Here is a 23,102-nt window from a genome sequence, read left to right on the forward strand (position 1 = left end):
AATATTGCTGTGATGTAGGAAATTTTAAACAGGGGCTAAGTTTGTAAATTTCCTCGCATTTGAGACAAGCGCGCCCTGAAGACATGGTTCCCCCCTTCCTCTCTCCCTCCATTTCCCCATTCGTACTCCGTGGGCGCCAAAACACCCTCTCCACCCCAGCCTCCTCCGTCTGCCACCCCATCCACCGCCGTCCTCCTCCACCATGCCGGAACAGATACCCCGACGTTGTCGGCCATTTCAAGAGATCGACCTCTCTCATCCACGGCTTCGGACAGGGATCCTTGCATCCCGTCCTCTCGCTTCATCCCCGCTGTCGTCCACCTTGTCGGCGCCGCTCCCACGACCGTCTTGTCCACCGCGCCCCGCCGCCACCGTCTACCCTCCTAGATCTGCTTCCACACCGTCGACAGCCATCGTTACCGCATCACCATCAAATTATCAGCATATGCATACACGGCGCCGCACCAGAGGCAGTACTCTTTCGTATCTACTCAACTTATTTATCGCAGCAAGAAAAAAAATTGCCACTGCTTTACTTTGATTTCTTGTCCATCACTTACTTGTTACTTGAAAGCAAACATTGGTTGCGAAGTTGACTTTGTCCGGTTTGCACCTTCAGATCCGCCATGGAACGCTCAATACTATACTCGCAATGCTTATGGTTTTCCCCTTTTATATTCCACACTAGTTAAATGACAGTAGACTAAATTTCAAAATTGGGTCAGTCGATTTTTGAGAGCTCGCCGGAGTTCGCCGGTGCAAAGGAAGGGGCTCGGGTAGGGACGGTGGTTGTGGTGGGCGGTGGTGGGGCCTCGCCGAACAAAGAAAACTCGACGCGGTTGGGGCGGGGCTGGGGGGTGGTGGTAGCGGAGGAACACAGGCGGTGGGGGCCGGTAGTTCGGCCGGCGGCCCGTACGGTGTTCTGTATGGGAAGCACAGTATGTTCCTTGTCAAGAAGGGGAGCAGGGACATCTGCAATCGACACCTCTATTGGGCCGGTTCTGCTAAATGATTTCGCACTTCGAGTTGGTCTGCCATAATACCCCGGAAATGGTGGGAGCCGCGCGGTCTTTGATAGATTAAACGTATGGTAACAGCTGTGCGCCTTCACATGAATAGAGTTGGCCTGTAGGTGATCGATAGGCTGCATATTAGTAGCGGCAAAACCCTATGTTTTCCAGCCAGTTCCGCTTTCCCGATTTATTTATGGTGGTTATGGTGTACCCCTATTATCTACACTATGATATGCCTACTGGCTCTGCGCTCTCGTTATCATGGTTTGGCAATAAACTTTCTACGGTATATTATGAACCTATCATCTGCCAACTATCCTTACATCTAGGGCCCCCCAACAGGGAGCCTCTTTTTTGTGTAGTTGTGCTAGATTATATTAATCTACTCACCATATTACAGCACACATGGGCTCTCTCATTAGAATCCAGTGATAGCACACAAGGGTTTATAGGGAGCCTCTATTATATTACAATATCCTCTGCATTACAAAGATAATCTCACTACTATTTGTGTTTTCATGCTTTACAGATATTGTACGTAATCACAATGAATATAAGAATGCGCACATCAGAAGAATATTGCGGAACAGTTCAATGGGTAACAAACTTGGCATCAAGGGATTGAGGTCCATTGTGGATGCAATAAAACCCACATGCTCCCGGCCTATAGATTCGTATTCAGAATATGATCCTAATGACTATTCTGAGCTCAAGGAGTCAAAGGCAGATGGCCTATCCTGTTCACCCAATAAGGTGCATGTTCTAATTTGGCAAGGTTTTATTGGTTGCACATATCTTGCATAAGGTGTCTTGCATTTCTTTTGCTTCGTTGCACCGCCATCTGCTTAGTTTACTCATGATATATGTGAAGATGCCATGCCCATCCATTATCAACACCTATTCCATTTGTCGTCATACCATGTTTTTCTATTCAAATGTTGTTCTTGTGTTTCAGACATCCAAAAGGAAGAGGGTGATTGCAGAACCTGAAGGAGTACAAGCAAAGTCCTTGAAAAAGGTGGTGCTACCGGAGAAATCACATAGCACCCGACGTATATTGGCAATAGAACCAGCGCCTCAAAACCTAGGACATCGCAACTATGTTGGTCGCTGCTTTGCTCTTGTGAGTACCTATTGTCCTATCGCTGTCCTTACATTCATACCTGGTGGATTATGTGACATCATTGTGCATTATAGCTTGTTTATCCACTATTCGCTCGAAATTATCAGATCTATATTAATGCTTAAATTAATGTAGAATAAACCCAATGCCTATGAAGAAATTTAGTTCTGCATTGTTCTTGTAAGTATCTGTTGTCCTTATATTTGTCAGCTAGTTCTTCATGTACACTTTGCAGCTTATTTTCCCTTGTCCTCCATTTTTCTACACATCAGATCTACATTTACTCTTGCCAAAATATTGAATAAAGCCAATGTTACTGAAGAAGTTTAGCTCCGCATTGCTCTTGTTAGTGCCTTCTGCCTGTATGCTGTATTTACATTTGTACTCCACATCTTAAGTTAAATAATTGCCATTTGTTCCTATATTTTCACATCTATATTAACTCTTAACAAAATGTAGAATAAAGGCAATACTCTTGAAGAAGAGTGTGAGGTAAACTTCTTGAAGTGCCCCCCCCCCCCATCAATATGGACAAGGCCTTTATAGAGCCTGTCTTCACTACTAATGTAAGTTTGTTCTCCTCGAGCCTTCAAACTCTATTGTTTATATTTGGATAGCTATGAGTGCAAATGCTGTTTATTTTTGTCGTCTGCATCAAATTGCTTCTTCAAAGTTTATAAAGTAGAAGTACATAAACATAAGTTTGTTGTTCTCAATTTCAGTCTTTAGTTGTACAATCTAGTTCCTTATTCATACCATGTAAATTAAACTAAACATAGAAAGTTATCTTCTTTAGCACTATGTGTATGCTTGTGTTCTTGATCTGTAATCCAGTGGTGTGGTGAGACTACCAACAACAGCATAATGTCATATCCTGCTATGTCTCAACTATGAACAATGCCATATTATATTAATGTTATTTAAATTATGTCTCTTTATTTACCAATATGAAATGGTATAAATTGACAGTACACTCACCATTCATGCTTATACGTTGTTTAGAACTACATCTATGCTTTTGTTCTTGATCTGTAATCCAGTGGTCTGGTGAAGCTGGCCGCTCCTGCACAATGTCATTTCCTGCCGTCTTAACTATGAACAATGCCTATTATGCTAATGATATTTTAAACCGTGTCTCTTTATTTCTGACAAAGAAATGAGATGAATTGACAGCGCTGATGCTTATACGTGCAAAACATGTTATCTACCTACTTGTTTCTCTTTCAGGGTGACAACACTGCTGCTAGGAAGAACTGCCACAATGATAGTGAGACGAACCCATTGTTTGTCCCTCTAACACATATTCCAGAGGAGAAGGCAAAACATATTGAGGGTAGGGATACAACCATGAAGTCACATCTTGATGTAGTGTCAAACTTACTCAGTGACACAAGCTCGATGAAGTCGCCGCCTGAATCTGTTCGACTTCTTCAGTCTGAAATTCAAGCAAAAATACATGCTTCCGCTCAAATACGATTGGAACTCCAATCTCTATGCAAGATTAACCGTAAGTAGATGACGTTTGTTGATTCTATGCAGCTTAAGTTGGTGGATATGAGCGCCAAAGAAGCGCAGTCTCATCAGGTTGCTAAGCTGCTTGCGCTGCAGCAGCTGGGCCGGGCTAACCTTTCTTGAACTGTGTTGAAGTGCTGCCGGTTCTGTCTATTATTTTGTCCGCCTGTTAACTTCCACTGGTGGTGACCTGCCCAGTTTATGTAATCTGCTGTCTGGTTGCCCTCTATTATCACTGGCGGCGAACTTTGATGCCGAGGGGACGTAATATGCTATAATTTCTTTGTTGTATAGTCTAGGTTTATTCTTGGTCGGTATGCTGTAATTTAGGCTGGAAGGTTCAGTGGATCTCAGTATTGTCGGTCTTCAGGGCGGCCCATTACTCATATGGACCAAAATGTGGGCCTATAATCATCTTGGGCCATTAGCAGGTCTAAATCTTATGGTTGTTTCCCGCCTTTAACAGGCTGAGTAAAGTTCTGGCCAGCTGGGCCAGAGAATACAATGGGCTTTTAACAGGCTAAAACCTAGATTGGGCTAGCGTTGAGCCGAAAAAATCACGGGCCAATACAGGCCGAAACTGCCCGAGGCCCATGTTTAGCCCAGATAGGATGAGCAGTTAACAGGCCAAAATATATCACGGGCCCATTCAGCCCAATAAAATTATGGGCTTTAAGCAGGCCGGTATCTACGCGGGCCATACGCCTAAGTGTCATGGGCCATTATCAGATGGGTTGTAAGTAGGCCGTATTCAACGCGGGCTGTAATTAGGCCCAACTGTTACACGGGCCATTAACAGGCCGGTAGGCCAGTTGGGCTGAAATTTATCCACGAAGACTACGGGCCGTTACGAGGCCTAAAGTTACTTCGAACAAGAAATAGCCCAGTGTCTGCATGGGCCGTTAAATGGCCTAAAGTTAAACCGGTCCGACAACATCCCAGATGCACCACAGGCCGCTAACAGGCCAAAACTATTATCGGGCCGAACTGGTAACGGGCATTTAACAGGCTGAAATACAAACCTATCTTAGAATGGGCCCAAAAGAACAGTGGCCTGTTAACGGGCCTGATCCGATATGGGCCTTTATTTGGCCCAAAACACGGTAGGCTATGAACAGGCCTGATCTGGTATGGGCCTCAATTTGGCCCAAAACATGGCAGGCTGTTAACGGGCCAGCCCACTAGTGCCTGAAAAAACATGGTGGGCCTTGGCCTTTTCACCGGAATGGGCCTCTTTTGGGCCGTGCCACGTGTCGACGTATCATAGGCGCCTCCTGTCCAATGAGTGGATGACATCTGTCCCAATAGTGAGCAAACACGTGTTTCCTCCAGCCAATGAGTATTTTACACGTGGAAAATCCCCATTGGTCCGAGCTGTTAACGGGTTATCGGATCCAAAATTGGACCCGATAGCTTAACGGCGTTCCGTTATGATGGATGCCACGTGTCGGTCACCCTTGACGAAAGCACTTCTATGACGCGCGATTTATCGTCATGGAAGTGGACACTTCCGTGATGATAATTTCGGTAATGTCATGGAACACTTCTACGATAGCACAGGTATGACTATCTTATTCTGTCATAAAATTGTCATGGATGTACATGCATGACAGAAAACGTGACCTACTGTGACAAATACGTATCATCTCGGAAGTGTATTTTTTTGTAGTGTCTGGAGGTGCGCGGGTTTCCCTCCCTATGGTGTGATTGGATGGACTCGATCTTCTAATCCTCCATGTCCGCGGTGGTCCTCAACGGTGTGCCTGGAAGGTGGATCAACTGCAAGAAAGGGCTCCGACAGGGCGACCCCTTCCCCCTACCTGTCCCTTCTCATTGCGGATGTGCTCCAGCAGATGATCAAGGGTGGTGGGGGGATGCGTCACCCTCTCGTCGATGATGCCCCTCCGCTCGTCCTTCAGTACGCGGATGATACTATCATCATCATCAGGGCCGAGCTGGACGCGGTGCAGCGCCTCAAAGGCATCCTGGATGACTTCGCGGCCGCGATGGGGCTCGTCATCAACTTCCACAAGAGCACCGTCGCACCCATCCATGTCCCGGAGAGCGATCTTAAAGAGATGGTGCGAGTTTTGGAGTGCGTCGTGGGGGGTTTCCCCCAAATCTACCTTGGCCTCCCACTCTCCAACCGCAAGCTCACCATGGATGACTTCCCCCCACTCATCTCCAAGGCCGAGCGCTACCTCTCTGGCTGGTGCACCCAGCTGCTGTCCTTTGGGGGCGTCTAGTGCTGCTCAATGCCGTGCTGGACGCGCTTCCAACATACGCCATGGCGGCAATGGAGGTCCCTCACTCCGTCCTCCGGACGATCGACGCCCTGCGGTGCTCCTTCCTATGGTCCGGGGTAGGCAAGGCGTCGGGAGCGCAGTGCCTTGTCGCTTGGGACCGTGTCGTCCGCGCCAAGGATGAGGGTGGCTTGGGGGTGCGCGCGCTGCCGGTCTAGAACCGGTGTCTCCTGATGAAGCTCCTACACCGTCTTCACTCCCGCCAGGACTCTCCGTGGGCGTGCTGGGTCTGGGGTGAGCTGGGTCGCTCACTGCTCACCCCGGCCTCGGTCACCTCGCTCTCCGGGCTTCACTGGGCCTCCCTGGCAAAACTCATGCCTCTGTACAGGGCGATTACGAGGGTCTCCGTCGGGGACGGCCGCACAACGGCCTTCTGGCTTGATTCTTGGCTGCCCGGCAGTGTGCTCTCTGTCCAGATGAGCTCCCTTTTCTCCCACGTCACCCTGCCAGACGTCTCGGTTGCGCATGTGGTCCAGCACGGCCTGGACAGGGGGCTTGTCCCGCGCCTGAACCACGCCGATGCCCGCGAGCGAGGGGTCCTGCTCCCCATCATCCAGGCGCTGGTTCTGACGGCGGCTCCGGATGAGCGGACCCTCCGCCGTGGCTGTGCCAAAGGCGCCACGCTCTCATCTGCTGGGGTCTACCAGCTCTGCCACTTCGGTGGTGTGAGGGCGCCGTTCGTCGACTTCGTCTGGGCCAACTACGCCCCCAGCCGGGTCCGTTTCTTTGCTTGGCTTCTGGTTCAGGCTCGGGTCCACACGAGGGATGTCCTCCTGTGGAAGCACATTGTTGAGCCGGCCGAAGCGGGCTGCCCCATCTGCTCAGCCCCGCTGGAGTCTGCGGATCATCTCGTCTTCGCCTGCCCCTTTGTTTAGCAGTTTTGGGCCTTGGTTGGGGTGATGCCGGCAGTCTCCTCCATCAAGCTGCTCCACCTCATGTCTCCCCCAAGCTCGGTGCCTCCCCGGGCAGGAGCGACCTTCCTACTCCTCTGTTGTTGGCAGCTTTGGAAGCACCGCAACGCGGTCCTCTTATAGGGCCTGCCACCCCTCGCTTTCCCGACTACTCCAGTCTTGTAGAGAGGACGCCGTGCTCTGGCACATTCGACTCCCCACCGCCCTTAAGCAAGCGGAGGATGTGTGGCTTGAGTGTTGTACCCCCTGATGTTGCACCCCCCCCCCCCCCCCTCTCCTCCTCTCTCCTCCTTCTTGAGGTCTGTGTAAAATGTACTTGTGCAAAACGCTTTACTTGGGTGTTCAGGCCCTGATAAATGATAAATTCAGGTGGGGAAATCCCCCCCCCCCCCCCCCCTTGAAAATTCAAAAAAAAAGGTAATGGTCGATCTAGAGTTCAACGCCACGGGAATGTATTTTCTGCCTAATGAATGATACCTAAGCCTTGTCAACCAGTGTCGGAGGGAAAATAAGAAGCATCTATTCCAAAACAGAATTTATGCGTCAAAATAAAGAGGTTTGAGCAAATACGTGCATCAGACCGTCATCCAGAACTAAATCGCCGGCACCACCTTGAAGCCTTCGCTTCTCGGGAAAAAAAGAAAGCATGCACTTTTCTCATTGTAACCCTATTTTTCAGCACATCCTCCTTGGACTTATGTCTCTCAGGATATAGATGCAGAAGGAGATCCTGATCTATGTGTCTAAGGATACACACGGCCCTCTACAATACGTCTCCAGTTCTGATTCCCAATGCATCGTAATCCTTTTTCCAACAAATCATCCTTGGATCGCTTCTCATGCCACTTGGTTTGTCACTCTCACCCTTCATGCTCCAACCCCCTTCCCACTCTTTACCATATATTGATGAGAGTGATACAAATAAATGTGCGTTTAATCACTCAAGAGCAACAAGCTTTCGTGCAAGAAAGTTTGTTGCTCTTGAGTGATTAAACACACATTTATTGTGTATATATGAAAAGCCAGCCAGACTAAATGCACATAGTGTACATGGCTTCTTGAAGATATGGAACTTGGGTGCCATGGCGAGCGCGAGGATGCATTTCACACATGCTGTAATTATAAAACTTCAGTGGAGGCGTCCACGATCACTGCACAGAGACTGACGCTGTCCGACCAATGCACATGCCACGTATTAAAGCTCCCTGGACAGCCGGATGATAGATCAAGAAAACTGAATTTTCTATGTGTTTATGCATAACTCGAACTCTGGAGAAATTAAATGCTCCTTTGATTTAAGGGGTCAACGTACATATGTCTGAGGCTATATATTCTTCTCCCAATAAGTCACACAAAAACTAATGTTATCATGTGAGAGACAAATGGTTACAAATGTCACATGTTGTGAACTGGAAAAAAAATGAACACGATACATCATAATTCAGGTGAAATAATAAGTAATATGCTGAGTATATATGTGCAATAAGAAGCCCATCAGCATATTGGATCCTATTGTTACATGAAAGAATATCATATAGTAAAGTTGTGTTCAGAAAGAAACGGGTAGCCAGTTAACAAACACTGGAAATAAATCAAAAGGTAACAACATGCATCAACTTCTACATAAGAAAGAAACATGATGAATATAGTCTCACCTCAGAAAAGAATCAGAAATCATGATCATGTGCTACAGCAGCGCGCAGAGAAAATCCCTGCAGTTACTACAACAGGATAACGGTATTATGGATGGATGGGCATTACAACAACAACAACTTGCATATTATAGGAAACCGATTACACCATTCATTTATGATTACGTCGAGCATCATATCTTCAATTTGATCAAAATTAATTACACAAGATTCAACATTAATTCAATACATGGGACCCACCTATGCTCCTAGATTCTAGCCTTGGGTTGCTAGATCCAGTGACGGCGACGCTTGAGTGTCATTCCCTTCCCGAGGGCATTGTTGTTGAAGAACATCGTCATCTATATAGTGTCATGAGATGGTTAGTGTAGATATGGTCATTGTTATAGTTTGCCGATTGCGGATCTGATTGCTTTGGGGCTTTTTTTCTTTTTCCCTCGCCTACACATAGCTTTGGTCCTATATGACTTTGCTATTCGTTGGTGTATTTTATGTGCGTGAGTTGGTGTTGGCTGTTTTCATCTTAGCTATGCAGAAGCTGGGTGTGTGCTCATTGTGTTTCTATGTCTTGATGCTCTATTTTAAGACAATAAAATCCATCCTTTAACGAAAAAATGCTCCTATAGCATCGTGGGTGGCGTCGACAGCAGCAGAGCCGAGTAGGCTTGACCATTTGCTATTGAATGCCACTACAGGGATGAAGGATACCTCATTGCTGGTCGTGACCCGTGGTGTGGTGCTAGATAGTCTTCCTAAGTTACAAATGGGTCGGGCAGAATTGGTCGTGCAAGGTCAAAGAACTTATATATGATAAGAAAATAATATGCCCTCTGTTCTTAAATATAAGACCTTTTAGAGATTCTAATATAGACTATATATGGACTAAAATGAGTGAATCTATATTCTAAAATATGTTTATATACATCTGTATGTAGTCCATATTGAAATCTCTAAAATGACTTATATTTAGGAAAGGAGAGAGTAGTCAGTACATGGATTATTTGAATATGGAACCTAGACGCAGGCTAAGGATACATGTCCCACTTACTTAAGATGCACCATCTCAATTGTTGTGAAATAAATAATATGACACGTTCATCTATCCTTGCGTTTGACTTTCCATAGTTTTGTTCCAGTTTCTTTTTGAGACAATCTCGCGAAGCTTTATTAAGTCGGGGTAGACAAATAGAGCCGTTGAAACAAAACAGGTCACTCAGGTAGGGCCTTTGGATGTGGACTAGCCAATTTTTAATCACTATCCGCCAATTAGGCCATCTTTTTCACCTTCAGAGGAATTAAATGTGAATATAGTCTCACCTCAGAAAAGAATCAGAAATCATGATCCTGTGCTACACCAACACGCAAAAATATATAGGGTGATAGACAGAGAGGGAGAGCGAGAACAAATACATAGGGTGTGAAGAGGGGATTTCAGATGGGGGACTGCCACCCCCTCCCCCACGGGCCCACGCGCTTTGATTACTAAGAGGGGGAGAGATAGAGAGAGCTTTGGTGTGAAATATAGCACAAATGCATCGTGATGTGTTTGAAATTCAAAGCGTGTGTTGATGGTGGTAGAAGGAAGGATTGGGAGCCGGATCCCTCACTAATTGAGGTGGCGAACATGGTTGTGGAGATAGTTGGTGGAGAAATAAGAAGATATTGAGTGATTTATTGATAAAAAATTGGACTACAGATGTGCACAAGAAATATATAGGTAAACTTTAACTCGATTAAATCTTCATACTGATTATACATTACTTATGAAGGATGGTTATGAGTTGGGATATAAAATGTCATTATACTTGCTAAGTATCGTGCCAATGAAGCTAAAGACAACATTCCTCACCTTGTACAGGAATATCTTAAGCACATCAAGTAGATCTTAGTTTGTACTTCCCCCGTCCCACACTAATGCTCTCTATCTATACATCATTGAGTTGCATTCAAGGTGAAGTGGATTTCATTTAGTTTCCAACTATTTGGTGTGTGCGTTGAGTGTGGTGGTGGATTGCGTTTGTATCTTCTTTCCCGAATGTTGTGGTGATGGTTGTTTTATATATAAAAGCGGGGAAAAACCCTTTTTCGTCTATACACACGAAGTATGATACACATTGTATGCGCAATCAGAAAAAAACTATACATGTGGAATTTGATATGAATTGTATTCATAGGTGACAGGAAAAAATATATTAAAAGCGTGGAGCAACGCACGAGTGTTCTACTAGTTAGATTAGGGTTAAACTCTTCTTAGTACTTAACCACCCCTGTTTCAAACCGTCAAGTGGGTCCTCCCCTCTAAGAATCATGTAAACAATATTTAAGAAAATAATAATATGAGAATGACATGTGGGACCTATATCTAGTTTGGCCAGTCCTTACTGACTAGACTAGCTTTGACTCTCTAGTCCCATATGTAATCCACCACGCCTAGTTTGACTTCTGTTTTATTCCTTTATTTTTTACCTCAAAGGGTCCCACCTGTAAGGAGGGGCAAAACTGTCGAGTAAATGGTCAAAGACCTTTAACTAGCCGAAAACGACACGAAATGACATTTCTATAAGGGCACCTAACGACAGAGGGGCAAATTTGAGCAACCTTTGAAATTAGGGGTAAATCTAAGTAGTGAGTTCGAGTTAAGGACACAAACGTAAATGTCATTTTTGTTATTTCCGCAGAGCAGCACTGCTATCCCGTTTTGCATAAAAATTGGCAAGCACGTTTATTACACTAACATGAACATCTTTAAAAAAAAGAATTTTTAAAATTTATTTCCTATTTGTTTGTCATTTACTGTTCACTGGGGAGCATATGCTCCCTAGAGCCAAAACTTGTGTCCCGAGTGTAGGTGCATTGTTCAACCTTTTAAGATGTACAAGCTTGGGGACCTGTTTGGTTGCTTGCATCACATGTAGGCTCTGGACCAAATTTTCGCCCATTTAGTTATTTGCGCGTGCACCTCGGCCTGCATAGCATGCTCTTCAAAGCAGCCCATCGCCTACCTCTGGAGGAACGAATCAACTATTTCCAGCGAGTCGGGACCGAGTGACTGTAGCGAGGGCAAGCGGTTGCACACGCAGGGCCGAGCGGGAGACTGCGCGCATTGTCCCAAAGCCACGCCATAAATCCATTATCTCTCTCTCTCTCTCCCCCCGACAACATGGCGACCAACGGCGGCGGGAAGACCTAGACGGTGAGTAGTATTGAAGGCGGGAAGATCTTGTCGGCGGCCACTGACGATGACCATCCGCGGGCGCTTCATCACCACTTCGTTAATGGTGCTAAGCTCTTCCCTGCCTGATTTGGGTCACGACATGCCCTTGTTTTGTTTCGCTTTTACACGGTAAACAATACCACACATATTTGCCTAAGAAATCCCAATGTGCGGCGCAGACACTTAGAACTTGGCAATGGCAGTTAATGTTGAATGATAGGTCCAAGACGGCATCCAAGGTTAATTCATATCGATGAAAACTTTGTTAAACAGTTTTCATTTATTTGGAGTATAGCTCCCTTGAAGGCAGTTATAGTACTATGCATCAAACAAAACAATGTGTATGCAAGAATGAACGTGGTGCTTCTACTCTACTATTGGCAAGGATCCAAACCCCATTGTCTTCCATACATGAAGGTAAGAATATGCGATCAAAAGGTAGTGGGCGATCGTGGTAAAGGGTATTTCTGAAAGAGCGGGTGGTCTAAATGGAGTTATAGTGATGGTGCTAATAAGGGTGAATTTGAAGCTTGCCAGTTTAGCCATGAAAGGAGAAGTAGCAACCATGAAGCTCATGACCTAGCTAGATTTGATTTATCCCTTGATAGCGGCCGCATGTTTGGCTTGATACCCCCATGATCCTGTAAAGGGTTCGTCGAATAAAGCTGAGTGATGTTTCCCTAAAAAAAAGTAGTGGACGCTCGAGAGTTCATCATCATGGGAACGTACTTTCTGGCTAATGAATCTGTACCTATCTTTATCTTTACCTTATATTAAAAGAAGGATTGTTTCTCCACTTTTTTTGATCCATACACATTTTTCATTCGTCATCTAATTTTTCGTCCGTCATGCAATTTATTTTTCGTCCGTCATGCAATTTATTGTGTTGTACATGAAAGGAGAAGTAGCAACCATGAAGCTCATGACCTAGCTAGATTTGATTTATCCCTTGATAGCGGCCGCATGTTTGTCTTGATACCCCCATGATCCTGTAAAGGGTTCGTCGAATAAAGCTGAGTGATGTTTCCCTAAAAAAAAGTAGTGGACGCTCGAGAGTTCATCGCCATGGGAACGTACTTTCTGGCTAATGAATCTGTACCTATCTTTATCTTTATCTTTATCTTTACCTTATATTAAAAGAAGGATTGTTTCTTCACTTTTTTTGATCCATACACATTTTTCATTCGTCATCTAATTTTTCATCCGTCATGCAATTTATTTTTCGTCCGTCATGCAATTTATTGTGTTGTACATGAAAAAGTTGCTTCAAATCAAAAATAAATGGCGTTGTGGGGACTCGAACCCACCCGCTTAATTTAAGACAAATGAACAAACCAAGCCACCTAGCTAACCTATTGTTGTTGAATCAAACGGAGATTAATTTCTTCATATGTTGGTATTTTTGACCTGTTCCTCCGCTCAAAAATATACGCTGGTGAAGGTTCAAACTCCGTATCAGCACCCTATTATCCAAAGGACACTACCGCTTCTATATATCTAATGGTACTGATTAGTCCCACCTCGCTTCTTTAAATAAAATCTTACCGATTTAAATACATCCATGAGTAGTCTGAAGAAACAACAAAAGAAAGACAAAATAAAGAAGAAGGTGCATGCATGCTTGTTGGCTGGAGGATGGAGGATAGAGAAGGAGATACATGCACGATTGGCTAGAAGAATAAATCTCACCTTGCCCTAAAGAAGGAAAGGAAATTAATCAGTCTTTCCTTGAAAGAATTAAACTCGCCTTGCCTTTAGAAGGAAAGGAATTAATTAGGGAAGAAAAGGATTAAAATCTGTTATGCCTTTAAGAAGGAAAGGAATTTATAGAGCAAAGAATGGTCAATTGCCAAGAATGGAGCTAGGCCAGTCATGTTGGGCTTAAGTGATTTCTGATGGATAAATCAATTTAAGCCATTGCAGCACCGGTACACACCGGCAACGTGGCGGCGGAAACAAGATGAGAAGGCTATGGCGTCAAGATCATGCAGTTGGAGGCCTCATCATGCATGCATGCAAATCAGACCCGGACACGATGGTGCCCAAGAACATGCTGACAAGGCAGGCTACCAACGCCCTCCTCCATGTTAGAGCAACTCTAGCAGATCCCGCATCTGCCTCCGACCCGCAAAATAACCGTCACAGAGAAGCAGTTGGCGGGAGGGACATTTCAGCCCTGCGCTCTTTTCCGCCACCGCCCACCCTTGCTTCCGCCCGCCAGCCGCCGGCGATTCCGGCCATATCTGCGGGCGGAATCGCGCAGCGGGGCCGCTCCACACACTCCCGCGCCGAGCCGCTGCACCGCCCCCCGTCGCCGCCGCCGCCGCCGGGGATCGACCACCGCCGAGCGCACCCCCTCGTCGCCGCCCGGGATCACCCGGTTAGTCGCTTTTTTGTGATTTTTCGAGCTGTGTAGTAGATTGACGCGCCGGTGTGCGTGTAGATGGAGTTGACCCCGTGCGAGAACTTCTTGCTATCCGATTCGTCCGATTCAGACGACTCGGATGTCGAGACCATGCTTGCGACCTTTCGGCAGCAAACATTATTCATGGCGCTTGCCGTGAAGGAGCATGAAGACCAGTACCGGAAGAGGAGGCGAGGATCTATTGTCGGGCGTCTGTGCATTCCTCGGAATCGCCAAACAGCCCGAAACCGCAAGGGTGCAAGAGGCAGCCCGAAATGACATTGAAAGAGCATTCGGTGTTTTGCAATCTAGGTTTGCCATTGTCCGTGTTCCTGCTCATTTTTGGGATAAGAAAACCTTGAAGAACATCATGACATGCTGTGTTATCCTGCACAATATGATTCTTGAAGATGAAAGAGGAATGAACTTAGAATTCTTTTACGACAATGTGGGTAGCCGTGTCAAACCAGCTAGAGACCCAAACCGCATTAGAGCTTTTCTTTAGACATACAAGGAGATTGAAAATGCAGACACACACTTTCAACTTCAGGAAGATCTCATTGAGCACCATTGGTAAAGGGCTGGAGAATGACTAATTTTTGTCTTCATTTGTATTTATATTCATGACAAGTTTTGTATTGCATTATTTAAGTTTGCTATGGTGATTTGAATAATTATTTGTAATGCGGATGATTATTGTATTATGTTTGATTTAAATAATTCAGTTTGTTTTTTATTGTTGAATTATGTTGGATTTGATATTTGCGGACTGATGATATGCGGGATGCAGCGGCGCAAAGAGCAGAACCCGCATAGCCGACCCGTAAAACAGCATATTCTGTGAATATACTTTTTTACTGATCCGTTTGGGGGGTCTGCATCTGTGTCAGCCCGCGCCGGCCCGCAAAAGCTGTTTTGCACGAACTACAACCGCGTTTTGCGGGCCGGCGGGATGCGGGGTCTGCTAGAGTTGCTCTTACAAGGAGCTCCCGCCGCCTGACATACATCCCTTAGTTGAAAGCTTAATTCTTTTTCATGTAAGGAAAAATTGATACTTATTCGGCTAGGGGAGTGCGACATTTTTTCTCCCCGTTGCAACGCACGGGCATATGTGCTAGTATACTAATAAAGAGATTAGTGTTTATGTTCGTCCGTCATGCATTTTTACAGAAAACACCATTATGTTTCAAAGAATCAACCCGCAGTCCTATCTTAAGTCGTGAAACGAATCCGTTTTCTTATTTTACAGAAACCCCCCCTACACTTTCAGGTAATTAACCCATAGTTATTTTTTTATAGAAAAACACCATGTCTTTTATGGTAATTAACCCGCGGTCTACGTAGAACAAATGGTTTTTTGAAACATGCATATCTTTTAAACCATAACTCCAATTTTAACATGTCATTTATGAAATTGGATTAGCAAAATGTGTAGAATTTGAATATGATATTATTTTCATCTCTTAACCATTTTTTAAATGCTATTTAACCGCAACCTTAATCAATAGCGCACGTACCGGCACCAATCTAGCAAATGAACACCTGACAAACTAAATTGTAGACGGAAAAAATGTAGCAAGGGAAAAATCTCATCTTATGCCACGAGAAAGACGACTTATGATTGACAACATTCAAGCGTGTTCTGGTTCTGTGAGCACTATGATCATCGTATGCGAGAATGAGACGATTGACAAATGGCAACACAGATGGGATGTCATGTTGAAATAACGAACATGGACCTATTGGGGTCTTAATTCATGATTATTTGGATTCCGGGCATGTGATATCTTTTTCTCCTGTTGCAACACATAGGCTCTTTTGCTAGTGAAATCTAAGCCTTGCCAATCAACGCCGGAGGGAAAATAAAAAGCATCTACTCCAAAACATAACTGACGCGTAAAGATAAAGAGGGCTTGGGAAATACATGCATAAAACCGTGATCCAAAACCAACCAGCCAAGGTGATACAAATCGGCCCACTTTGAAAGTATTGCCTTCTCGGGAAAAAAAGAAAGCATGCACTTTTTTCATCTTATCCCTATTTTTCAAGAGATCTACCTTGGACTTATGTGTCTGAGGATATAGCTGAAGAAACTTATCTTGATCTATGTGTCTAAGGATACTCACGGCCCTCTATAATGCGTCTCTAGGTCTGATTCCCAATGCATCCTAATCCTTTTTCCAACAAAACATCCTTGGACCGGTTCTCAGACCACTTGGTTTGTCACTCTCACCCTTCATGCTCCAACCCCCTTCCCACTCATTACCAATATATATTGATGAGATTGGTACAAATAAATGTGTGTTCAATCACACTCAAGAGCAACAAGCTTTAGTGCAAGATGCTTGAATGTTTCCCCCACAAAAAAAAAGGAAAGAAAGATTCTTGTACAGAGTGAAAAGTATCTCATATATATATATGGAAAGCCAGCCAGACTAAATGCACGTGTGGCATGGCGAGGATGCATGCCACACATGCTGTAATAATAAAACTTCAGTGGAGGCGTCCATGATCACTGCACGGAGACTGCCGCTGTCCGACTAATGCACATGCCACATATCAGAACTCCCCGGACAGCCGGATGAGAGATCAACAAAACTGGACTTTCTCTGTGTTTATAGTTTATACAGACTAGAACTATGGAGAAATTAAATGCTGCCTTCATTTATTGGGGTCAACATACTAATGTCTGAGGCTATATATTCTTCTCCCAGTAAGTCACACAAAAGTAATGTTATCATGTGAGAGAGAAATTGTTACAAATCTCACATGCTATGAACTGGAAGAAATGAACATGATACATCATATGTCAGGTCAAATAACTTGAGTAATGTGTTGAGTATATATGTGCAATAAGAAACCCAATCAGCATACTGCATCCTACTATTACCTGAAAGAATGCCATATAGTACAGGGGAGGGGCGTTTTGGCTCCCAGGACCAGGTGATCCTGATATCTGGGCCGTCCAGGTGAGCTGTGGGATGTGTGCCAAACATTATTCAATTCGATATACAAGTACCGAATAAGCTGGAATACATGGCGGTGGGTTCCTGCACGTGGGGCGTCAGACAATGGGGGGGCTCGTCCGTGGATGTGCGTTTAACGGCGGGGTAGCGCGCATCCGTCGCGCCGTGGTCATCTGTTTAGTGCTGTACAGCAGCTGGATCCACAGGTCAGCGCGTGCAAAAATGAATGCATCCCATCCCCCATTATCGTCCTCTATTTGTGGCAAAGGGGATCGAGCCGAGGGAAAAATAGAGTTGGGTGGGCAGCGACAGCGGTGGGCGTGCTAGCGGTGTATCAGAGAACAGCAGGTCAGGCCGGTGTGGGTGCTCAGCGAGGGAAAAATGAATGCATCCCATCCCCCAATTTTCTAATGCTATGCTGTAATTATAGGGGAAGCCCGTGTCAGAGAACAGCAGGTCAGGTCGGTGTGAGTGCCCAGCCAGCCATGATCAGATTGCTCCGCACATCTGATAATAGCTGGTACTTCCTCCGTCCGAAAATACTTGTCATCAAAATGAATAAAAGGAGATGTATCTAGACGTATTTTTGTTTTAGATACATTCTTTTTTATCCATTTTAATGACAAGTATTTTCAGACGGAGGGTACATCACAAGGAGAAATGAACTAAAAACGTGAGTGCTTTATATATTCTTTATTTTTTAATGATAACTGACAAAGGGAGGGGACTAAGCTGTGTTTTGTACAGGGAGGGGCCATGGTGAAATGCAATATGGTCGATATAGAGGCCCGCACGCAAGATCTACACGAGAGCCATGTTTGAGAAGTTTGGTGAGTTGCTGTATCAAGCCCATGCATGCTGAAATGAAGAATTAGAAAAGAAGAAGCTATACAGAGAAACGCACACTCAGGGAGAGAGGCGGGAGAAATGGGTAAGGGTTATCTATAAAGTGAGGATCCTTGACGATGGAGATAAATTTGAGTGTGAGCGTGATCTGTTCGAGCATATGGGGATGCCCTGTTGCCACATACTGAAGTATGTCTTTTTTTTTTTTTTGCCACACTCACTTACTTGGAACTGAAGAAGTGATGTGATTGCAGGTGATGGATGTCCTGGGGTTGATGGAGATACCGCAGCACCTGATACTGAAGAGGTGGACACAGCGCCGGTCTTGGAGTTTCGGAGGCCTCGGGGCGAACTCAAATGAATGGGCCCAGCGAAGACATTGGATGAGAGTTTTGATTCCATACATTGATAAAAACAACCGTGAAAAGCAAAAATCCATTTCTGCACCTGAGCTCATCCGCACCTGCGCCGACGAAAAAAATTAAAACAAATATTAGAAAAATTCAAAAAATTCCAAATAAACATTGTATGGTAGAAAATTTGATGCGTGAGGCCCGCTCCAAGTCATTTGGACATATGAGCAGCTCTCAGTAAAAAAACAAATTGGGGGTCTGTAAAAATGTTTACTGTTTTGGCCTGATTTGTCTTTTTTGCTGAGAGCTGCTCATATGTCCAAATGACTTGAAACTTGGAGCGGGCCTCACGCATCAAATTTTCTACAACACAAATTTTATTTGGAATTTTTTGAATTTGTTTTGAATTTTTTACGAATTGTTTTCTAACCGGGTGCAGATGAGCCTGGGCACCAAAACTATAATAAAATCATTGATAGCACCCTTCTGCAATCCAATCGTGATTCTCATGTTCCTGGTAGCTACCGACAACATCACATGCCTTTAAGGAAGGACAACCTACTTTATAGATGAACTGGAGATGGGCATGGCGTAAATTAAGAACAAATAGCAAACCATCGCTATTCCCTGGCACCCCCTCCCCCCCTAATGCCAAGTCGCTCCTCCTCCTCCGAGAAAGAAAGCTAGGGTTTCTGCCTCTCGCCGGTGCCGCCGCAGGCCCGCCTCATCTCCGGTGGCCCTAGGGCCATGGGGGCGCGGTGGATCCTGCCAAGGGCCGGCGGGAGGGCTCCGTTTTTAGTCGTTTTTTCAGTCTTGTTAGGGTTTGTGTCCTGCTCAGGAAGGCGAGACGGCGGCGGCTCCCTGAAGATGGAATAAAGGTCTCCCCGCCTTGCCCCCGTTCCGGCGGTGCATCTAGCATCGTTGGTGGGCGTGTGAAGGTGTGTCTCCGGCGGATCTATCTTTGGTGGATTTGCTCGGATCTCGTCGTTGTTCATCTACGTTTGTGTGTCTTCGGGTTGAATCCTTCCAACCTACGTTATTTTCATCGGCGACGGTTGCTGTTCTGGTGCGCTGGTCCTATGGGGGCCTTAGCACGACGACTTTCCGACTGTCTACTACAACAAGTTGTGCCCGACTCCGGCGATGGAGGGGTGATGACGGCGGCGCGCCTTCGGCTCGCTTCAGTGCTTGTAGTCGTCGCTAGGTGGTCTACGGATCTGAATGTAATTTTTATTTCTGATGTTCGTTGTACTGCCATGATTGAAGATGAATAGATTGGAAGTTTTTCCAAAAAAAAGAACAAATAGCAAACCACTTTAGAAAGTGTTAATTTTTCTTTTCATGTCCATGTTAGCGACCAAAACATGCATGAAAATTTTCACGAGATGGAACAACAGTCTTCCGCCAATGAAAAAACAAAGCTAACTAGTCGAGAAATGTCAAAAATTTGTCGTCCAACTTGTTTTTCTTATACGGATTGAAATGCTTTGGCATTTTAGACATGAATATGTGCATGTTTGACTTTTTAGTATTTTTTGTCATTTACAAAAAATAAACGGTAAACATGACCAAGTGCTCCCTAGATCCGAATTGAATACTCCCTTCATTTCATAATATAGTGCATATTTTTTTTTGAAAAGTCAAACCACACAAACTTTGACCAAGTTCTTTAAGAAAAACATTTACATCTAGAATGCCAAGCATAAATCATTAGATTCATTATAAGAAGTATTTGCATATTTTAGATCTTTGATATTATAGATATAAATTGTTTTCTCTATAAACATGATCAAAGTTCATAAACTTTGACTTCTTAAAAAAATCTATATGGACAATATTACAAAACAGAGGGAGTATTAGAATATATACCAAAATTTGATGGCTCTATCTTTTACAACGTATGCAGCGCGTACAAAATAAATAGACAAGACATAACTCACGACATAAGAACCACGCGGCAAAGCGCATGCCACAGTCTAGTCCAAATCTAATCATCAAGACAACTAGAAGTCGAGGAGCGCAAGTCGGCAACACACGAACTCCACTCCAAGTCTCCAACGCCGCTATACTGTTGTAAAAGGAAGAATATAGATTAATAACTAGCTAAATTAAGATTGAGGGCAAAGAAAAGAGAAATTTCTCTAGATACTTACCTTTCTTTCCTGCAAGCATCCGGCAGCGGCCCGATCTGCGAGGCGAGCGAGAAAACGAACCGGGGTGGAGACTGATGAGGAATCGCCGCCTCGCCCCTGTGCGTGCGTACCTTTTTCAGGCCTCTTGGCAATTGGGCTTCTGTTGGAAGTTGGATGATGGGCCTCTCAGCCTACAGACTTTTTTTCATTCACGAATTCATCAGGGCCTATATTATGGGAGCAACTAGTTAACGAGCGCTCCTTCCGGAGCCTCGCAACGATCAGCGCCACTTGGCGCGCTCTCAGCCATTCGCCACGTGTCGCGCTCTGGACGCTCCCTCCAGATTTTGTTTTTTTATTTTTCCGCACGCATTTTCGGCTTTTTAAACAGTTTTTTTTTGACGTTTTGGTTTTTCCCCGGTCTTCCTTAGCGTTTTGACCAAGAAAAAAAATTTGCGCGAAAAAACGCGTTTACTTTTTTTTTTCTTTCGTGAAAAGTCACGATTTTTCGCGAGAGGCACGGTTGTGCTTTGGCGAGAGTCACGGCCGTGCCTTTCAGACACGAAAAAAACGCATTTTCTGTTTTTTTTTCTTTCGCGAGAGTCACGGTTTTACTTCCGCGAGAGGCACGGTTGTGCTTTCGTGAGAGTCACGGCCGTGCCTCTCGGGAAGGAAAAAACAAAACGCGTTTTCTGTTTTTTTTCTTTCGCGAGAGTCACGGTTTTGCTTCCGCGAGAGGCACGGTTGTGCTTTTGCGAGAGTCACGGCCGTGCCTCTCGGAAAAGGAAAAAAATACGCGTTTTCTATTTTTTTTTCTTTCGCGAGTCACGGTTTTGCTTTTGCCAGAGGCACGGTTGTGCTTTCGCGAGTGTCACGGGCGTGCCTCTTTCGAAAAGGGAAAAAAAGCGTTTTCTGTTTTTTTTCTTTCCACGAGAGTCACGGTTTTGCTTCCACGAGAGGCACGGTTGTGATTTCGCGAGAGGCACGGGCGTGCCTCTTTCGGAAAGGGAAAAAACCGTGCTCCCGGTTTGGTTTTTTCGTCCGGTTTTTTTCGTGAAAAAAAAGTTCGTCAAAACCGATCAACATGGGATCTAGTTTTGAAGATCTCGACACGAGGAATCCAATGGTGAAAACGGTTTGAGATTTGGACGCACGGTTTAAGTGATAAAACGTTTTGAATAAACGAATCTACGAAAAAAGGAAAAACTCCCAGGTTGCGATGTGCGCCACTTGTCGTGACCTGGGAATATGGAGTGTTCTTTGCAACGAGTACTCCTTAATTAGTGATTTCGCTATATCATCTACTCCCTCCGTCACATAATGTAAGACGTTTTTTGACACTACACTAGTGTGAAAAAACGTCTTACATTATGGGACGGAGGGAGTACTATATACACACACTGCAGCACAGGTCGGGCCCCTAGTTTGGCTGAGCCCCGGGCCGTCGCCCCTGCTGCCCTGGCCCAAGGCCGGCCCTGGGTGGACAAGGGATGCCAGGGATATTCTGCCACCACACCTATAGGTACTAGAAGATGCCCCGCGCGTTGCTGCGGAAATTTGTCTATGGATTTTCGGAGTAACATCGACATCTCAAAGGAGAAATTATTTCAATCCATAAAATAATAGATTTCTTATATACGAAATGACTGAAATTTATTGTTGGTACAAATATGTACCAAGCCGTAGCAGTTTGTAGCATGAACTATATACCATATGATAAAACTGTAACAGCTTGTAGCATGTACTATATTCTTACTCGATATATTTTATGTTGTTTGTAGGTGTGCCTTTTTCAGTTACTATGACCTGAATATATGGTATCCCATTCTTTTCATACTCAACAATGTATCCAATGGATGATAATGCATGGTCACCAGATAGTTGGTTAGCGATGTGTTGAGGCTTGGACTCCTGTTTGAAAGTTATAAACGTCGGGTCTTTTGTGCCCTTCATCTTTGCAATTGCGTCCATGTATTTCTTCCGAGCTTCTCTTATTGAAACGGCGGTAGAACATGGCAAATTAACTTTTACAAAATTTGGTGGCGTCCTTGAGAAGATAGGAGTATGTTGTCAATCAGGGTAAGAAGTGGAATAATAAAAAAATTCAGTAGGAGTACCTGTCGCTCCGGTTCTCCATTTGTACTGGCTGCCACCCTTCGTTGAAAAGGTAAGTGGCAAGCTGAAAATGCAACTGGATGATGTTAATATAGATGTGTGTGTTGTAGTAGTAAGCTATTTTGTTGCTTACCAAGTGAGGATAAATAAAATGCACTCTTACTTGCTGCTAGCTCATACAAACTATAAACCATAAGGATAATTCATACTGTTAGAGATAAAGCTTGAAGCAAGGGCACGTATACATCTTTCAAGTGTGTATTATTTCCAAGATATACATACAGTCTTTCAGGCTAGCAGAACCTTCACATTTATATTTGTTGTATGTGGTTATATCTGATGATATGTCAATATGAAGATTAATTCATCTTTGTCTCCCAAATTATGGACGTAGTTCCTAATGTTTGTTGGACATGTAAAAGAGCTGCTAGTCTGTAGCTTGAATGAACTGCATCTTTTAATTGTTCTCAGGTATGCGACTTGGGCTCAACCAACAGATTAGTGATCTATATAGCAGAAGTTATATACCAGGAAAATTTAAAATTCATAGATATAGCA

General features: G+C 44.6%; 1 pseudogene; it reads left to right on the forward strand.

The window, feature by feature from the left end:
- The first annotated feature begins 5,944 nt into the window (after positions 1-5,944).
- Positions 5,945-7,112, forward strand: LOC123159907 (uncharacterized; annotated as a pseudogene).
- The last annotated feature ends 15,990 nt before the right edge of the window (positions 7,113-23,102 follow it).

The sequence above is a fragment of the Triticum aestivum genome, chromosome 1D (assembly GCF_018294505.1).
Source record: "Triticum aestivum cultivar Chinese Spring chromosome 1D, IWGSC CS RefSeq v2.1, whole genome shotgun sequence".
Taxonomy (NCBI): Eukaryota; Viridiplantae; Streptophyta; class Magnoliopsida; order Poales; family Poaceae; genus Triticum; species Triticum aestivum.